General features: G+C 47.2%; 1 protein-coding gene across 7 annotated transcripts in view; it reads left to right on the forward strand.

The window, feature by feature from the left end:
- The first annotated feature begins 500 nt into the window (after positions 1-500).
- LOC144162364 (uncharacterized) overlaps positions 501-15499 on the forward strand; it is a 44308-nt gene continuing 29309 nt past the window's right edge. For 3 of the 7 annotated variants that reach the window (XR_013320657.1, XM_077692862.1, XM_077692865.1), the window contains exons 1-5: positions 501-722; positions 819-927; positions 7010-7043; positions 14397-14500; positions 14870-15006. The gene's annotated coding sequence lies outside the window, so the exon portion shown is untranslated. Of the gene's footprint in view, positions 723-818; positions 928-1697; positions 1819-7009; positions 7044-11636; positions 11769-14396; positions 14501-14869; positions 15007-15499 lie in introns of those variants that run through there. The other 4 variants (XM_077692864.1, XM_077692863.1, XM_077692866.1 and 1 more) reach the window with 4 other exon arrangements.

A 15499-nucleotide genomic window follows, 5' to 3' on the forward strand; every position in this document is an offset into this window, starting at 1 on the left:
ACAAAACCAACAAAGCAGGAAGCAGAAATCAGAATACGTCAAAGTAGATCATTTCCATAAACAATATCGCGCTTGCGTGGTGGAGTCGGTTTCTGATGCGAGCGACACAAGGGCGTCAATCGTACCAAAGGGGTCATGGTATTTAGTGTCACTTAGTGACACTAATGGTATCAAGCGACCATCGCGATGTGTGCCTACGCTAACGCCGATTAGCCTGCGCATATCGAAATTCGACACGAATCGTTAGATCAGCTGCTCGTCGCTAGGCTGAGCAAAATGAGCCAAGTGCCTGGTGCTGCACGTTCGAAGTTATTTAACTGTGGTCTGATATGCGGCGGCAATACTTCTCGCTGCCGACGGCGCGTTTCACGAGTGGTGTGCCGCGCCCTTCCGTTTGAGTTCGGCGCCGCGGCGCGCGTGGCCAGGAAGCAGACGACGCGCCTCCGTTGCTGTAGCAACGGGGCGCATGCGCAGAGAGCACTGGGGGGCACTGGGGGTGAGATCAAGTGCGATAATTCGCTCCCATGTTTCGCTCCCCTCTCCACGACGCGGCAGCTTTTCTTTCCTCAATGTGTTGCACCGTGCCCCAAACTTTGTTCTAATCCGTATTTCCACTTTATTTGTTTCTTTCGAGGAATTCGTGGTTCCAGAAACCTGTTTGCTGCTCGCTATCCACACGGCATGTTGTTCATCCGTACGGGCCGGTCCGGCTGGCGTGCGATGTATGTTTAGTGATGGATTTGTCCAGTGGATGAATCTAGCGTGAACTGAAACGTGGCGCCGGTCTCACCTATGTTTGTTTCTTTTTTCGGTTTTAGCTTTTGTTCGAACGGGTGCTGCACCTGTGTTGTGTTAATGCCGCATTGATCGAGTTTGTCGGAGCTTCGCAGTCTGCCCGGCCTCAGTGGTTCGTCCGCAATGAACAAGGTAAGCATGTAGCTCCACTTCGTCTTCGGGAACCCCAGTCCGCATGCAACGTCTCGCGTTGCATTGAAACTCAGTTTTATCTATTTGCAACTACCCGCATTTTCGCGAGCCATGGGGACTCGAGGATGACTTTTTTACACTTCGTTTTCGCAAAATTCAGGAAAGGTGCGCAGAAGAGGGCTGCTAGGAATAGAGGAAATGCGGTATTGAGTGTTTTTTGGGCTTGTGCGACTACATGTCAACAACGTGTTGTTTTCTGTAATTTCTTAAAACTCGGCCTTTTACTTTGCCATGTAGCGTCGGTTTCGACGCAGGAGGGGCAGTGGTATTAGCTACCGGCGAGCAAAGCGCAATGGTCCGCGCAAGACGTTAACTTGGTAGAATTTCTTGAAACTAACTCGTGCGATTTTGCCAGGGCAGTCAATTAACTCCTGTCAATACGTATACTTCTGGTTGCTGTTGTGCCGAATCGCTAGCGCTGAGACGTGTTTTCCCTAGAGTTGTTGAGTGAAGAAGCCATGCATCGCCTCCTGTATTTTTTCAATAAAAGAGGCGATTGTTGAATACACCGAAAGATGGCTAGATGATTAAAATTTGCGGCGGGGAATGGTGCGCACGCTGCATGGAGACAATTTTTACTCATTTTTGGATTCCCTATGTGCGCAAAATTTCCCACCGCGATTATGCAAGCCGCATAAACGAAAGCAGGATGGGCAGGGGCACATATTGCGAATACTGCGCTTTTGGTGGCAATTTTTTACACTTAGGAGGAGGAGGAGGAAAATCTTTGTTCGACTGAAGAGTTTGTTGATGGGTGGTGTCCTTGTCCAGGAGTCCGTTGGTTCTACCTGCCGTCTTTGCCCTTTCGGTCAGCCATAGCTGCCTATTCAGGTCAGAGCTGGCAAGTTAATTCTAGAGATAGGCAAAACGGCTCACTTCAGTGAGCGGCTTGGGACGGCTCCGTTCACTGAAGTGAACCGGTTCATTTGAACGGCTCAGCGGTTAATTAACCTGTGTTTACCATAATCTAAACCGTTGCCTAATTTAAGTGCGGGAACTTTTTCTTGTTATGGAAACCTGTCTTTTGTCACAGCATCCGGTGTACTTGTACAGAAAAGAGTTGGCTTCACCATCCTTACAAAAGTTTTTATGTGTCTGTGGTATTTCAAGATCACTCGCGGTCGATATGTAAAGAAAAAAAATGTAAACTTTTTGTCAACTTTATTAGCTCACAAACACGCTGTCTACTTGTGAGCTGTGATGCCGGAACAAATGATTCTGGAAGCACGCTACTAGAATCTAATCTTAATATATGAAATGTAAATTGCGGTTTATGAACAACCCTTTGCTCAGTTCATTCGAAGCGAGACGGGTCCGCTTCTTGGCACCGATAATAGATGACGCGAAAGTAGCACACAAGACCCGGCTGGGTCGGCCGATACGCCTCTACTAACTCTACCAGGACGTGCCGAAATGATTTGTCCACAGCCACTTGGTTCAGAATGGTTCTCTGATCGAGCAAGCAGCTGTAGAGCGGCGTTTTTTTGGGAGAGCCGCACTGCCAAAGAACTGTCGAGATCCGAGAACCGCCGGTGAGCTGAGCAGCTCAGAAGATCCGGCTGGTTCCTGATTCGGACAACAGCTGAGCGCACAAATGTAACTGTGGTGAATCATATAAGTCACAGGAGTTCATTTTCTTATTACTTTCAAAATGCAGACGCAGTTCGTTCACTGCTGCCATTGCGGCCTCGCGATCTGTCATTCACTGCCACCGCCGCCGCGGTCTCTCAACCGCCGTTCCCAAAAAACGGCTCGGGAGATCCGGCTCTGAGAAAGCAGCTCTCGAAAAGAGCGGGTCAGAAGATCTGAAGAACAGCTCGAAAAATTCAGCTCTCTTGACTCGGACTGTCTGCTCACATGACAGGAGGTGCTGGAGGAATTTGGAAAATTAGATTCACCTGGCCCGGCAGGGAAGTTGCTTTCTCGCGCTGATAATAGATGGCGTGAAACTCGCACCAAATTAGCTGGCTCATTTGACCCGGCTCTTTGGCTCAATTGGCTCTTCTTTCTCCATGTTGGGTTCTGCTGTGGCTCGCCCCATTCGACACGGATCATTGAGCGGGCGAGAAGGGGCACCCTCTCTCCAAAAGAACCGCCGCTCACTTTTACTGAGCCGTGGCTCACCCGCCCTTCAAAAAGAGCGGCTCAAAAGATCCGGCTCGTTTCTGAGCAACGCATATCTAGTCCATTGTCTTACTGCTCGTGGGTAGGACCGGTATTGGTTTCAAGCCTGGGTTATTCTGGAACTCCGAGACCATATTATACAGAGTAGCGCGTTGGCTGCAGTAATTGCACAGGGGGGTATAGAGTGTGGGGTGAACGGTGTGTAGTGCTGTAATGTGTGGGAACGTGTTTGTTTATAGTAGGCAGAAGGTCACTTCTTGTTCTTTGGACAGCGGGTCATGTTTACAGTTGCCGGAGAAAATTTACATGCCCGCTTCTTTGGGCGCTTGTTTTTGATAAGTCTAACTAGATACGTGACATTTCGACAACTTGAGTGCACAAATATGGTTGGGAAGATCTTCTGGGGCAGAAAGAAAGTTCAGCCTTGGCAAATTCATTTTTTTTCCCCATTCGCTTTGGAGGAACGAGCCCATTTATAACAAACTTGACTGTCACGCTGTATTTGTTCCCTATATCCGGAGTTCGTGATAAGTGCGATAAGCATTTTTTGCAAGTGAAAACGTAACGCTCACACAGTGGGCGCACTGACGCCGCCACGGACATCGCCTGCACAGCATGGCTTCAGCACTGAATAAGCTACGCAGGCAACCTCACCACTCACTTGCCAGAATGGAACTACAGGGCCGAACAGTCACACGTGCGGGGAAATGGCTCATGAAGTGGATAAAAATTGTGCTCTGATGCATCACCCACACCGCCTCTAAAAAGCTGCCATCAAATATCAGCTGGGATCGTGAGCTGGCCGGCATGGTTTAAAGCTCCAAGAGAGTGTGGACGGTTTACTTTGGTAGTAACAGGTAATGGCACACTTTCCATGCTGACGCCAAAAATGACGCAGTGATGATTGAACAGCATGGAACATTTGGCGCTCTGGTTTCATGTTGTCAATTCGGACCCTTTTAGCACGCAGCAATTAAGCGCCCGCTGCTGTGGTTTCATGCCGCCGCCGTCCCTCGTAACCAAGCGAACGAAGAGGACACCGGAGATAGAGTGAGCAGTGCGGCAAAAGTGTGAGGGGGAGGGCGGTATGCTGAGACAGCAAGAGATATTCTCTCTGGCAACCAAAGCACTACGAGAGAACAGAGAGGCCACTCAAGATAGGGCGAGCAGCAAAGCGGAGGATGAAAGTATGGCGGAAGGTGCGAGACATCGTCTTCTGCGGGAACTTGCTACAAGACAATGCCAGAGTATGTCACATGTCTCCGTGCACTCACTGATGCAACGATCACTTTGTGAGATGCAGCAGGTATGCGCCGTTACCCGGAAAACGGCAGTTTCCCCTGCGCACAAATTTTGCTTTAGGGAGTATCGTAATTGTCAGCCAAATTTTTTTTCTATCCCCTTTCCCTCCTGGCCGTACTGTAGAAAAGCTGGTGAGCGAAGATGAACAGAGAATGCCGAAACCACAGAGGCCGTAGCTCATTGAGCGGTTGTTTGAAATCATTCTGCCATGGCCTGGCTGGAAGAGGGGAGACGTGATGCCTGCTTCGCAGATGTTGGCACCATTCTAAGGCCAAGTTTCTGTACTTCTTGCCTATCATCTGCCCTATTTCACGTGCCCCCTCATATCCCCTCTCCCCACACCGCACCCTGCGCACGGCGGCAGAATTAGAGAGGGGCGACCAGAGATTCGTGGTGGTAACTTGTTTTTTTGTTTACTTTTTTTATTGCTGCTGTCAGTTCCGTCGTGAAAGGGGGATTCGCGCAATACGTATCATACTGTGTGCATGGAAAGGTGATCAAAGTGGTAACGGGGACTGCCTGGCGCGGTCAGGCGATGCGGGAGGCCATTCACTTTACCCGAGCTGCACTTTCACAACCGTTCGCTATATCTGAAACGTAATGCCATTGCCTTAGTGCATATTGTGACAGTCGTGGCCCGTTAGTTCATTATACGCCTCGAGCTTCGCGATCGCTGCGCCGCCTGCCGCCACTTCTCCGCGGCGCTTACGGGATGTCCGCTGCGCAGCTGATAGGGGCTCATGCAGTGTTTTGGTTCTCTTTCGCTTCTTTTTCCTTTCCGTGCCCTAAACATCTTGTTATGGTGATGTATCTAAACAAATAGTACGTTTAGGGCAGTTCAAAAAACAGCTGCGTCCTGATTAGAGTGCTCAAATGCCAACAAGAGCTAACCGGGGACGCGCGCGTACTGCGCGCTTCTTCGCCGCTCTTACAGGCGTCGGCCACGGCAGCGGCATATCACCACTGTCACCTCCGAATATCCCAGGCGCTAGTGAATATTATCGACGCGTCGTTTAGACCTGATATTGGCACAGTGAGAGGTTGGTTTCGTTTTGCAGTGCGGACAATGAACTCGGCGTTGTTTTGAATGTATACGTCGTAGAAAAATATCATTCGGGGAGGTGATTACCTAATACCTGACAATAACTTGTGCCTTTTATAGGAATAGAGGCCATGCGAACATGTTAAGTATATTGCAGGTCTGTGGGTTGTTAAATACGTGCTCACTCCCGCCTGATAGCATGGACCAAGGAGAGTGAATGAAACCACGGAAAAATAAATCGTCTGCCAAGTCCGGAAGCAATGTAATAGCTCGTGCGGGAATGAAAAAAACCCAGTGCAGCTTCGCAAATCCTAGAGACGTTCGTCTCAGGCAAGGTAGGATTACTCGACCAACTAGATGCGAAATGCACTGATATTTTCCAAGAGAGGGAGAAGGAGGAGGGGGGCGCTTAACTATCGTTGTGCACAAACGCGGAGCGAAATCAAGGAATGACCATTTTATAATCACACACAAACTGCGCGTTCACCTTTATTTTGTTTTTCGACTTTAACGAACGGGGGATCACTCGGCAGACACATTTTTTGAAGTATACACTAAGGAATTTCTCAAGCGATAAAAGGTGTCGTTGGAAGAGTGTGGTATCTGATATGGCCCTCTGATTTCACTTTTGTGTTAAATTCTGGGCTCCCTGTGCCATATGAATATTTCGAAGAAGCGTTTAGTCACGGCCACGGATACAAGCGGAGGATATATGTAACCGATCACTGTTTGGGAAAGCTCACCTCGCGACAAGACGACCCAGCCTTAAATTCTTTGTGCTGACTCCCGCATCTAATTTTGCATTACCCATCGTACCCGTTGCGTAGATTGTCCGTGAAATTTATGCCACATTGGCTTGTTCAGGGTAGTGATCAATATCAGAGGTATGAAGCGTAACTGGCGGGCTATCAGGAATGAGTGATCCGCTAGATTATATGAAAGCACACGAAACCGATTGAAATCGCAGTGAGCATCTGAACAAACGCTGCTTACAGGGGTACTGTTAGTAAACTTCAGGGGAGTGGAATTACAATCAGCTCCATACATATATGCCGGTTTCGTGACGCCGGCTTGTGACACACACCTGGCGCATATGCGGACCGAATGTACCACAGTAAGATCGCGTCAGAAACATTTACACTCTTGTAAATACACCACATTTGCGAACAGAGTGATAGCTCCACATAAATATGTATTTCCAACGCATACAAACGGAAAATATCAGTCGCGAACGTGCCTCAAAAGCAACGGCGACAGTGGTGAGTGGACCGGCGACTCCCGCGACTGCTTTCGAAACGGGCCGCTAGGGGGATTTCAGTGGCGCCCCTACAGGCAGCGCTCGAGGCGTATAGCCGAGCGTTTGTTATAGCTGCGGCCATTATAAGTGGGCTCAACTGTATTCTGTTCTTGCACATGTATGTGTTTGTGTGTGTGCGGTCCTACGTGTCATGGTATTCATGGGGGTAAGACAGCATCCCTCTCTTTTACTAGTGGAGTACTCTTTACTGTGAAAACTCCTCAAAGCCTGTTCTCGCTGTTTTTATTTCGTTGCAGAATGAAGTATTTCCTCGGTGGCAAGCAAGACATTGTACGTATGCTTTTCACGACGCACCGTTGATAACCCGCTTTTTGCTAACATGAGTCATGCACGTATTTATTCTTTGGCGAGTACTCTGCAATGCTCCGGGCATCAAAGCACCAACATTTCACGTTCTGTGGCATAGGCGTGCGCAGAGTTCTCGATTAGGGGCGGCAAAGTCTTAGCGCTGCGCCCCCCCCCCCCTACATCAGCTCCCGACCTCTTCCCACTGAAGGCCTAGCGGTCCGAACGCAGTGCAAAGAGGGATGTTCATAAAATTTTAATTTCAATACGATGGAATTGCAACACGCAAAATATTTCTGAGCAGAAATTTTTACTTTCATGTGTTACATCGGCAAGGTATGGGGCAAATTTGGCGCCCCCCATCAGATGATTAGGGGGGGCGGCCGCCCCCCCTGCCCCCCCTGTGCGCACGCCTATGTTCTGTGGGTTACCCCGTTCCTCTTAATAAGAAGGGCTGTGTGATTTTATTTTTGGATCTTGAAGCCTACTGTAGCTCAAGGATGAATGCTGGAGCATCGTTTGCAATGAGATAGGTGAATGCACTTTCTCCTTTCTTCGTGCGCAGCAAGCAGACCATGGTGACTGGGTGAAAGTCGAAAGGCTACATAAAAAATTGTGTGTGGGTGTAAATATGCTTGAAGCAAGGTAACAAAGCGAAGTTTTTAAAGGGGCCGTGCAGACAAAACACATGTTTGGTTCGTTTGAAAGACTGCCTCGTTAGAATCATACGGACACCACTTGTATCGCATACTTCGCTCAAATAAGCAACATAATTAGGAAAAAAAGGAATAGCCATGCGGCCTACTAGCTCATTTCCCGCAACAGAACTTATGTCATATGTGCCCAGCTGTGCGATTGGCTGAGGCCGGCAAAAGCAAACGCAAATTAGGCAGAGCTTATAAGCTTGCCGAACGAGCTATTTGCGCTGAAATGTGATGCGTATTCATTTTACAGCAGTGAGAATGGTGGGGCAAACAATGAAAGTTACGGAAATACATGTAAACATAGAAGTACCCATGTGCACTTCTGTTGGTACTGGGTGATTATGCTTGTTTTAGCTGCACTGGAGTCCGCCGCTTTGGAGTTGTCTTACACGACACTAGCCGATTGGCGCAAGCGATGTTGTCTTATGTGACCCTGTTTGTTGAGCGTACTCCATGTATCAAGAAACGATTGCTTTCTGCGATAGCAAAAACAAGCCAGGTGCAAATATGGTGAAAAACCAAGCAACAATGGACAACGGTCCGCGGCTCAGTATGGCAGTGCCATCTGGGCAGACTGACGGTAAGCAAGTCTGCAGAGCCGTGGCCTCCACGATCGGCTACCGGCGGCGCGCCGTTGCTCCGGCCGTTCCATTCGCCCGGAGAGAGCGTAATTCCGAAGAGGCCGTTTCGCCGTTTTCTGCCGCACCGCGGCGCGCGTAGCCTAAGGTCGTTTTCCCTGGCGCGGGTGGGTGCAGAGGACGAAAACTCAGCCTTCGCAGCCTGTGTGCGACCTTTAATAAAAAAGTTACCGCACACCAATGTAGGTGAGAGGTAGAAGTAGTTACTGGTGCCATTAGGGTAGTTACCGGTGCTTTGAATTTTTGATGTAGACTATGCCCGGGGTGATGCATAAGTGATGCATAATTGCATAATTATGCATTATTCCGGGGTGATGCATAATTCCGGGGTGATGCATAATTCACTGCACAGCAGTATTCTTTTTTGTAGTCACGCATGGTTCCAAAACACAACACGTTTTCCGGTTTTATTTCTGAAAATCTCGTACATGTTGTTTGGAACGCACGGAACGCATATTCCGTGCGTTCCAAGCAAGAACCAAATTATGGGAATTCAACCGATCGAAATCCAACCTTTAGTAAACACGAAAATACCCCCATGTCGTTTCCTTTTTTCTCCTTTAAACGTCCGGTCTTTGACAGATAAAGTAGATGACATGGCAACACTACTTGAAATGTTTGGCGTAACTTTTACCGCGATATACTATTAACAGAGACGTCGTATACTTCAGCATCTGAAGTGTATACTGTCCAAATGGCTGCCGGTATTTTTTCCGCAATAGGCAGGGTAAACGTGCTGGTGTCGTTTATTGGCATGCATGCTTGCATATACAAACGTACAGAGAGACTTCCAGTCTACCATAAATGGACGTGGTCTAAGTAAAGTAATAAAAATCTTTACCCGAGTTACGATTGGTATAGTTCTCCACTTGATGTGTTTATTCACTAATATCCCGAACAACTTACTTACAGCCGATGTTGTGCATACAGATATTAGTGATCAGCTTAACTGCTCACCGAAAAAAATAATGCCCTTAATATGTCATGACAACAAATTAGCAAATCTAGAAATTCAGAAACTGTCTTTCGAAAAAATACGTATGTAGAGTCGATAGCGATATGAAAGGCATCCTGGAATATCATGACTTTTTCACTCACGGCAAATAATTTGGTAGCGTGATTGCAGTAGGTACTTGAAACCGCTAAGCATATTAAATAAAACGCAAAAATATGATTGATTCGTACCCGTGGAAGCCTAACAGATTATTTGACTATCGTAGTCGTCTGCCTATAAACAATACACGAGAGCTTATCATAATTACGCTGTTTTCGCGCACGCACGCACGCACGCACACACACACACACACACACACACACACACACACACACACACACACACACACACACACACAACGGATACCCAGAGCGTTCGAAACAACTTAAAAGGCAACAAAAGCATATATTCGCGCAGCGATATCGCGCGAAAATGATGTAAAAGCGAAAAAAGAATTCAGCACGCTGGCATTCATTCTGCCCGAGATGACAGAACCCTTCTCGGCATTCGCTTTTCAAGCAAACGACCACTAAAGCTGCGTGCAAAGGCAATCGTGGGTGTTAAACAACGTACGTTAAACAGCTTTGTACTTGTAGGATCGAGTCAAAACACATAGACCATATATTCAAGTTTTCTATCCCGAAGACGCGACAACGAAGGCTGATTTACAACTCAAAGCGCAGGCAGCGTCGGCCAGACGAGCCTCGCTTCAACCTTAAGCTAACGGCGCCGCCTCGCGGCGTGTATCGGAGTTAGCAAAATTACACCGCTTCCCTTGCTTCCGCGCCGAATGGGACTGCCGGAGCAACGGCGCGCCGCCGGCAGCAAATCGCGGAGGCCACAGCAGAGCCTAAGGACGCACTAGAAGTTTGTTTCAATACCTCCGCTTGTGACTTCACGGCAGACGTCTCGAAAACGCACGATTTGGCGGAAGAATCAAAGTTTTCTAAATTGATTAATTTCTCAGTGAATGCGGCATCGTTTGCTGCTGGATAAGCGTTGGGGGCACTATAAAACCCGGAACCTTTCTAATAAAATAAACTTGCATTTGGTCTGCATGGTCCCTTTAAAGAAGATCGTTATTGTTGGGTGAGCAGTACATGTGGAACGTCTGCAAATATTGTGCCATTGATCCATGGACAGAGAGCAAGACAAGAACAGAAGACGATTCAGCACGCGCGGAAATGGTTGTTAGCTGAGCTACACTGTGTTGCATCTTTGCCGACCGCGTTGCTAGGGGTCACGGAACCGTGAAGCGCCGCGTAGCCAGCTTCTAAAGCTGGAGCCCTTGGTGTGCGTGTTGGGACAAACCTCAAGTTCGCCAGGAAGAGGGATGAGATGCTCATACGTTCGTAAATATTTAACAACAAATCTTCCATTAATAGTTTCTCATTTCCACCTAGTACGCTGATGGGGTTTTGTATCACTGCAGAGAAGCCCTCGTTTGAGGTAAAGCTAGTTATTAATAATACCGGGCCGTGTTGTCAGAGCAGGAAGCAGATGAGCTGCTCCCAGGCAGCTGTACTCGGTGGTCATTTCCTGAATGCTTAGTGCAGGACAGGCCAGTTTTCTTTTTGTCTCACCATATGGTCTGAATCCCTGTGTCCCCGAAGAAGAAAGTGTATGACAGCTGCATCTTACCGGTACTCACCACCTACGGGGCAGAAACTTGGAGGCTCACTAAGAGGGTTCAACTTAAATTGAGAAAGACTCAGCGAGCAATGGAATGGAAGATGATGGGTGTAACATTAAGACAACAAGAGAGCGGAGTGGGTCAGGGAACAAACGCATGTTATTAGTAGAAATTAAGAAGAAATGAACGTGGGCAGGGCACGTAGTGCAAAGGCAAGATAACCGTTGGTCATTAAGGGCAACAGAGGGGATCCCTAGAGAAGGCAAGCGTGGCAGGGGGCGGCTGAAGGTTAGATGGGCAGATGAGATCAAGAAGTTTACGGGGATAAATTGGTCGCACTTAGCACAGGACCGGCACAATAGGAGATCCATGGGAGAGGCCTTTGCCCTTCAGTGGGCGTAGATAGGATGATGATAAGGGAGTTGCTGTAAGTGCCTAATGAAATATGTCGAGACACTGAATATCGATACAATGCAAGTGAGGCAGAGCACAATATATTTGCAGCATTTACGGCTGAGATGAAGGCAGAGTTGAAAACAATGTTCTCTTCTTGTACACTCAAGTGGCTGTCTGTCTCTGATCTTTTTCATCATTTCTTGTCAAAAGCAGCAGGCAGTATGACCCCCGGGGAGCTGCCCTTTACAACGCAGCTGCAGTGGGAAAGAGCCGTGGCTTCAGCCAGATGATGCGTGCAATGTCTGTAGCAGGCCTTTTTGAGGAGCAATGCAGTGGTTTGATCTCGTAAGTCGCATTAGTGGCTTGGTGCAGCACTCGATAGGGACTTCTTTATTAGATGGGCTCATGCACAGGGACCCTTCCCGTACCACCGAGGTATAACGGGTAAATTAAATACATTGAAATTTGATGTTTGGATTTAAAATCGAAAAACAAACATAAACAAAGGAAATTACACAAGATAATTACACAGAAAATGACTCGCTACAGAACACAGATAAACAAGATTTAAAATTATCGCATTATTTGCCGCTGACTTTGCGTCTGTGTGTGTGTGAAATTGTGACAAAATATTTGAGGGGTTATTATTTGCCACTGACTTTGTGTCTGTGTGTGTGAAATTGTGACAAAATATTTGAGGGGTTAGTATTGTTGAATATTACTGTTAATTGGGATAGTCATTTCTTCTAAAATTTTTAATGTTTCTGTATTTTTAGTAGCTCTGTTTCTTTTTTCTTGCAAGATTATTTCTATGGATGGTGAAAAGTCATTCTGTGTGTGTGTGTGTGTTTTTTTTTTTTGTTACGGGGAAGTCCTGTAAATAGTGGTCAAAGCTGTCTGCTGGTAGGTTACATTTCCATTTGTTGTTATTTGTAATGGTAAACCTATGAAAATAAAATGGAAATCTACCGTGTCCAGTGATAGTTTGTGGTAAAGTGGGCCAAAATTTTGTGAACATTTTTTATCCATTGGAATGTGTAGCTTTCGTTGTAGGGCATCATTGTTGCTTCGACGAACAGCACCGACTATGGCAAAATGCTCGCAGCCGGTGGCAGCTGGCCCGGCCCTGCCTCTTGTTCTACGGTGCGGCTTGCAAAGCTTGAAGGGGCCATGCAGACAAAATGCAAGTTTGTTTTATTAAAAAGATTTAGTGTTTTATAGTGCCCTCAGCACTTGTCCGGCAGCAAACAATCCTTTACTGATTGAGAAATCAAACATTTATGCCAAAATTTTAATTCTCCCGCTAAATTGTGAATTCTTTCGTTTTCGTGATTTTAAGGCCCAGAGCAGGGTCTTAAAACTAAAGATAGTCTGCTGGCCAGGGCTACTACCATCTCACAGATGGCTGTTTGGTTATCTTGTTTATCGCCCGCTTTCATGGGTGGCACTGCAATACCACTGAAGTGCGGTTTATTGAGGATGCCATCAGACAAGTCCAACGCGTCCAACGGCTGTGTTAGGCTGTGTCAGCCAGCAAAGTGATGCACTAACTTCTTTGGTGTTTACGTGTTCATTTGTAAGATTCATTGTTCACCCCACAACTCTTACTGCTGTAGAAAGAATGTGCCCTGAATTTGAGCGCAAATAGCTCATTCACCAAGCTTATAAGCGCTTTCTAATTTGCATTTGCTTTTTCTGGCCAATCGCACAGCTGGGCATATGAAATCATAGGTTCTGTTGCGGGAAATGAGCTAGTGGGTCGCATGGCCATTCCCTTTTTTTTTTTTCTAATTATGTAGCTTATTTGAGCGAAGTTTGCGTTAAAAGTGGTGCCAGTATGATTCTAACGAGGCACTTTTTTGAACGAAACAAACTTGTGTTTTGTCTGCATGGCCTCTTTAGATTATCGCAAGGGGATTTTCAGATCGGGAAAAGTTTAGAAAAGGGACAACCGTTACGATGCACATCTCATATACGATTTGTGCTAGTTGCGCTGGCAGCCTGCACTCGTATTCAGTACGGGCAAATTATATTCTGGCAGACGACGCCCAATGCACCAGGCTACAATGTGAAGCAGGAAGGGCAGATTCCTTCCTCTGCGTAACTGTTGCAATGCACAGAGCGTATTTTACATGCCGCATTATTGTCTGCATGAAGTTTGGCGCTTCAAGGAACATCATTGGACTAAATGCACCTGTAAAGCCGGCTTGGATGGCTAACTCAAGCAGGCTGCGGCACTGGCATTCTTGTTGATCAAGGGGAAACGGCGTCGTGCACGTTTACACTGTCATAACGATGAAATGGTTTAACAAGGGTGCACAGTTCACAAAGAGGCACTCGGTAAAGAATTTTTATGCATTATGAAGCACAGGTTGCCGTTCATTTGCACACTGCTGTGACATCTTATAGTGCGCTTGGCAGTGTATCGGTGCCAGTCTTTTTTTGTACAAAATAGGAGAGGGGTAGTTCAGGCTGTTGGATCCCTCTGATTGCCGATAAAGTACAAGAGACGTACACAGAAGTTCGACGTCTGCTCCCGGGCTACCAAGCCGTCACTACTTGGAAATAGACAGCACAAAGCTTCCAGTTACAGGAAAGAAATTTGTAAACTGCCACAGTGTTTCCACGACCACACAATATCAAACTCGTGTGTATGCCCCTCTCTTTTTGAATCAACCTTCAAGGCGTCTTTTTGTGTACGCCTCTCTCTTTTTGAATCAACCTTCAAGGTGTTGCATCGCTCATGCTGGTGCAGAAACTGTTGTGATGGAAACCGATAGAAATGAATCAGTTTAGAAATGCTTGACAAATTTCCATAGTTGTTTGTGTAGCCAACAGCACAACACGTCTGACTAGACTTCGTTTACCCTAATATATTCGCTCAGAACAAGACAAAAACAATAAATGAAATGAGACAAATTTGACAAAAATCCAATGGTAGGCTACACATTTAAATCCGCTGGCCCATTCCAGTGACAAGGAGAGTGCCAAGAGGCCGCCGCACCACCCGTCCAGCTGCCCTGTCGCTATAAGGACTGGTGTAGCGAGGAAGGAGTTCAGCCATGTTTCTATGAAACGTAAGTGTCTACGGATTGGCAGTGACTTTGCACGAATATTCTCTGGTGTATATTTGCAGTAGGGGGATATAAATTGTATGACGTTCATTTGGGGTTCCGCTTGTATAGGAGGTAGAACGAGGAGTGTCCAGCAAGATTAAGGCAAGTGGAATTGCACGCAAAGGTTGCATTTGTGAGAACAGCGTTCCAGCCGTGGTGGGTGGGGACACTTACATTAGATGGCATGTCTGGTTAGGGTCTGATTGAGGTGTCTGGTTAAACCGTTTGTTTGGTTTGGGGACAGGTGGTTGCCAATTTTTAAGCAAAGCTTTACTAATCTCGTCGAGCGATTTGGCCGTCGCGGTAAATTTGTCCTTCATTTGACCGCAGCTGCTCCGTACCGTTGGTGACTCATCATGTGACTTGCCGGGCCGAGCTCCGCCGACGGCTGCTTTCACCGCTGCCGGCTTGGTGCACGGGCTCTCCGCAGCTGGTTTGTTCCCGATCACGTGACCCACTGCGTGCATGTGAGTTTGGTCATGGATGATAGTGAGAACATCTTCTCTGGGCGCTGCGTGGGAGTTGGAGGCTTTGAGCTGTCGTTGGCAAGCAGTGTCTGACCGCCCCGCAGATATCGCCGGGCGAGCCATTTGGCTCAGAAAACGCTGGAAGCGGGACCACAACCGTAGACAAAGGCAGGCTTCGGACAAATGGTGCAACAATTAGAACTGAATCAAAGGGTAACCAAGTAAAATCAACACCTAACCAGGCTAAGCCAAGCTTTCGCATTGCGTATGCACAATTAGCTGAGCTAGGCCACAGCCGTTTTTTTTTGTTTGATCGAGCACGAGTGGAGAGTGTCCTCGATTATTACGTTGGAGAAAAAGTTATGCCCCCGGTCTGTATGCAGTTGCTTAGGGGCACCGTGAAGAAGTATGAGTTTGTTAAGTAGAAAGCAGAAAATCTTTTACATTGGTAGTGTAGTAACTGGCTGGGAATGCGTGGTTCATGGCACACCTA

This window comes from Haemaphysalis longicornis, unplaced genomic scaffold (assembly GCF_048455015.1).
Source record: "Haemaphysalis longicornis isolate Haplotype H1 unplaced genomic scaffold, Haemaphysalis longicornis Haplotype H1 scaffold_12, whole genome shotgun sequence".
In the NCBI taxonomy this organism is placed as follows: domain Eukaryota; kingdom Metazoa; phylum Arthropoda; class Arachnida; order Ixodida; family Ixodidae; genus Haemaphysalis; species Haemaphysalis longicornis.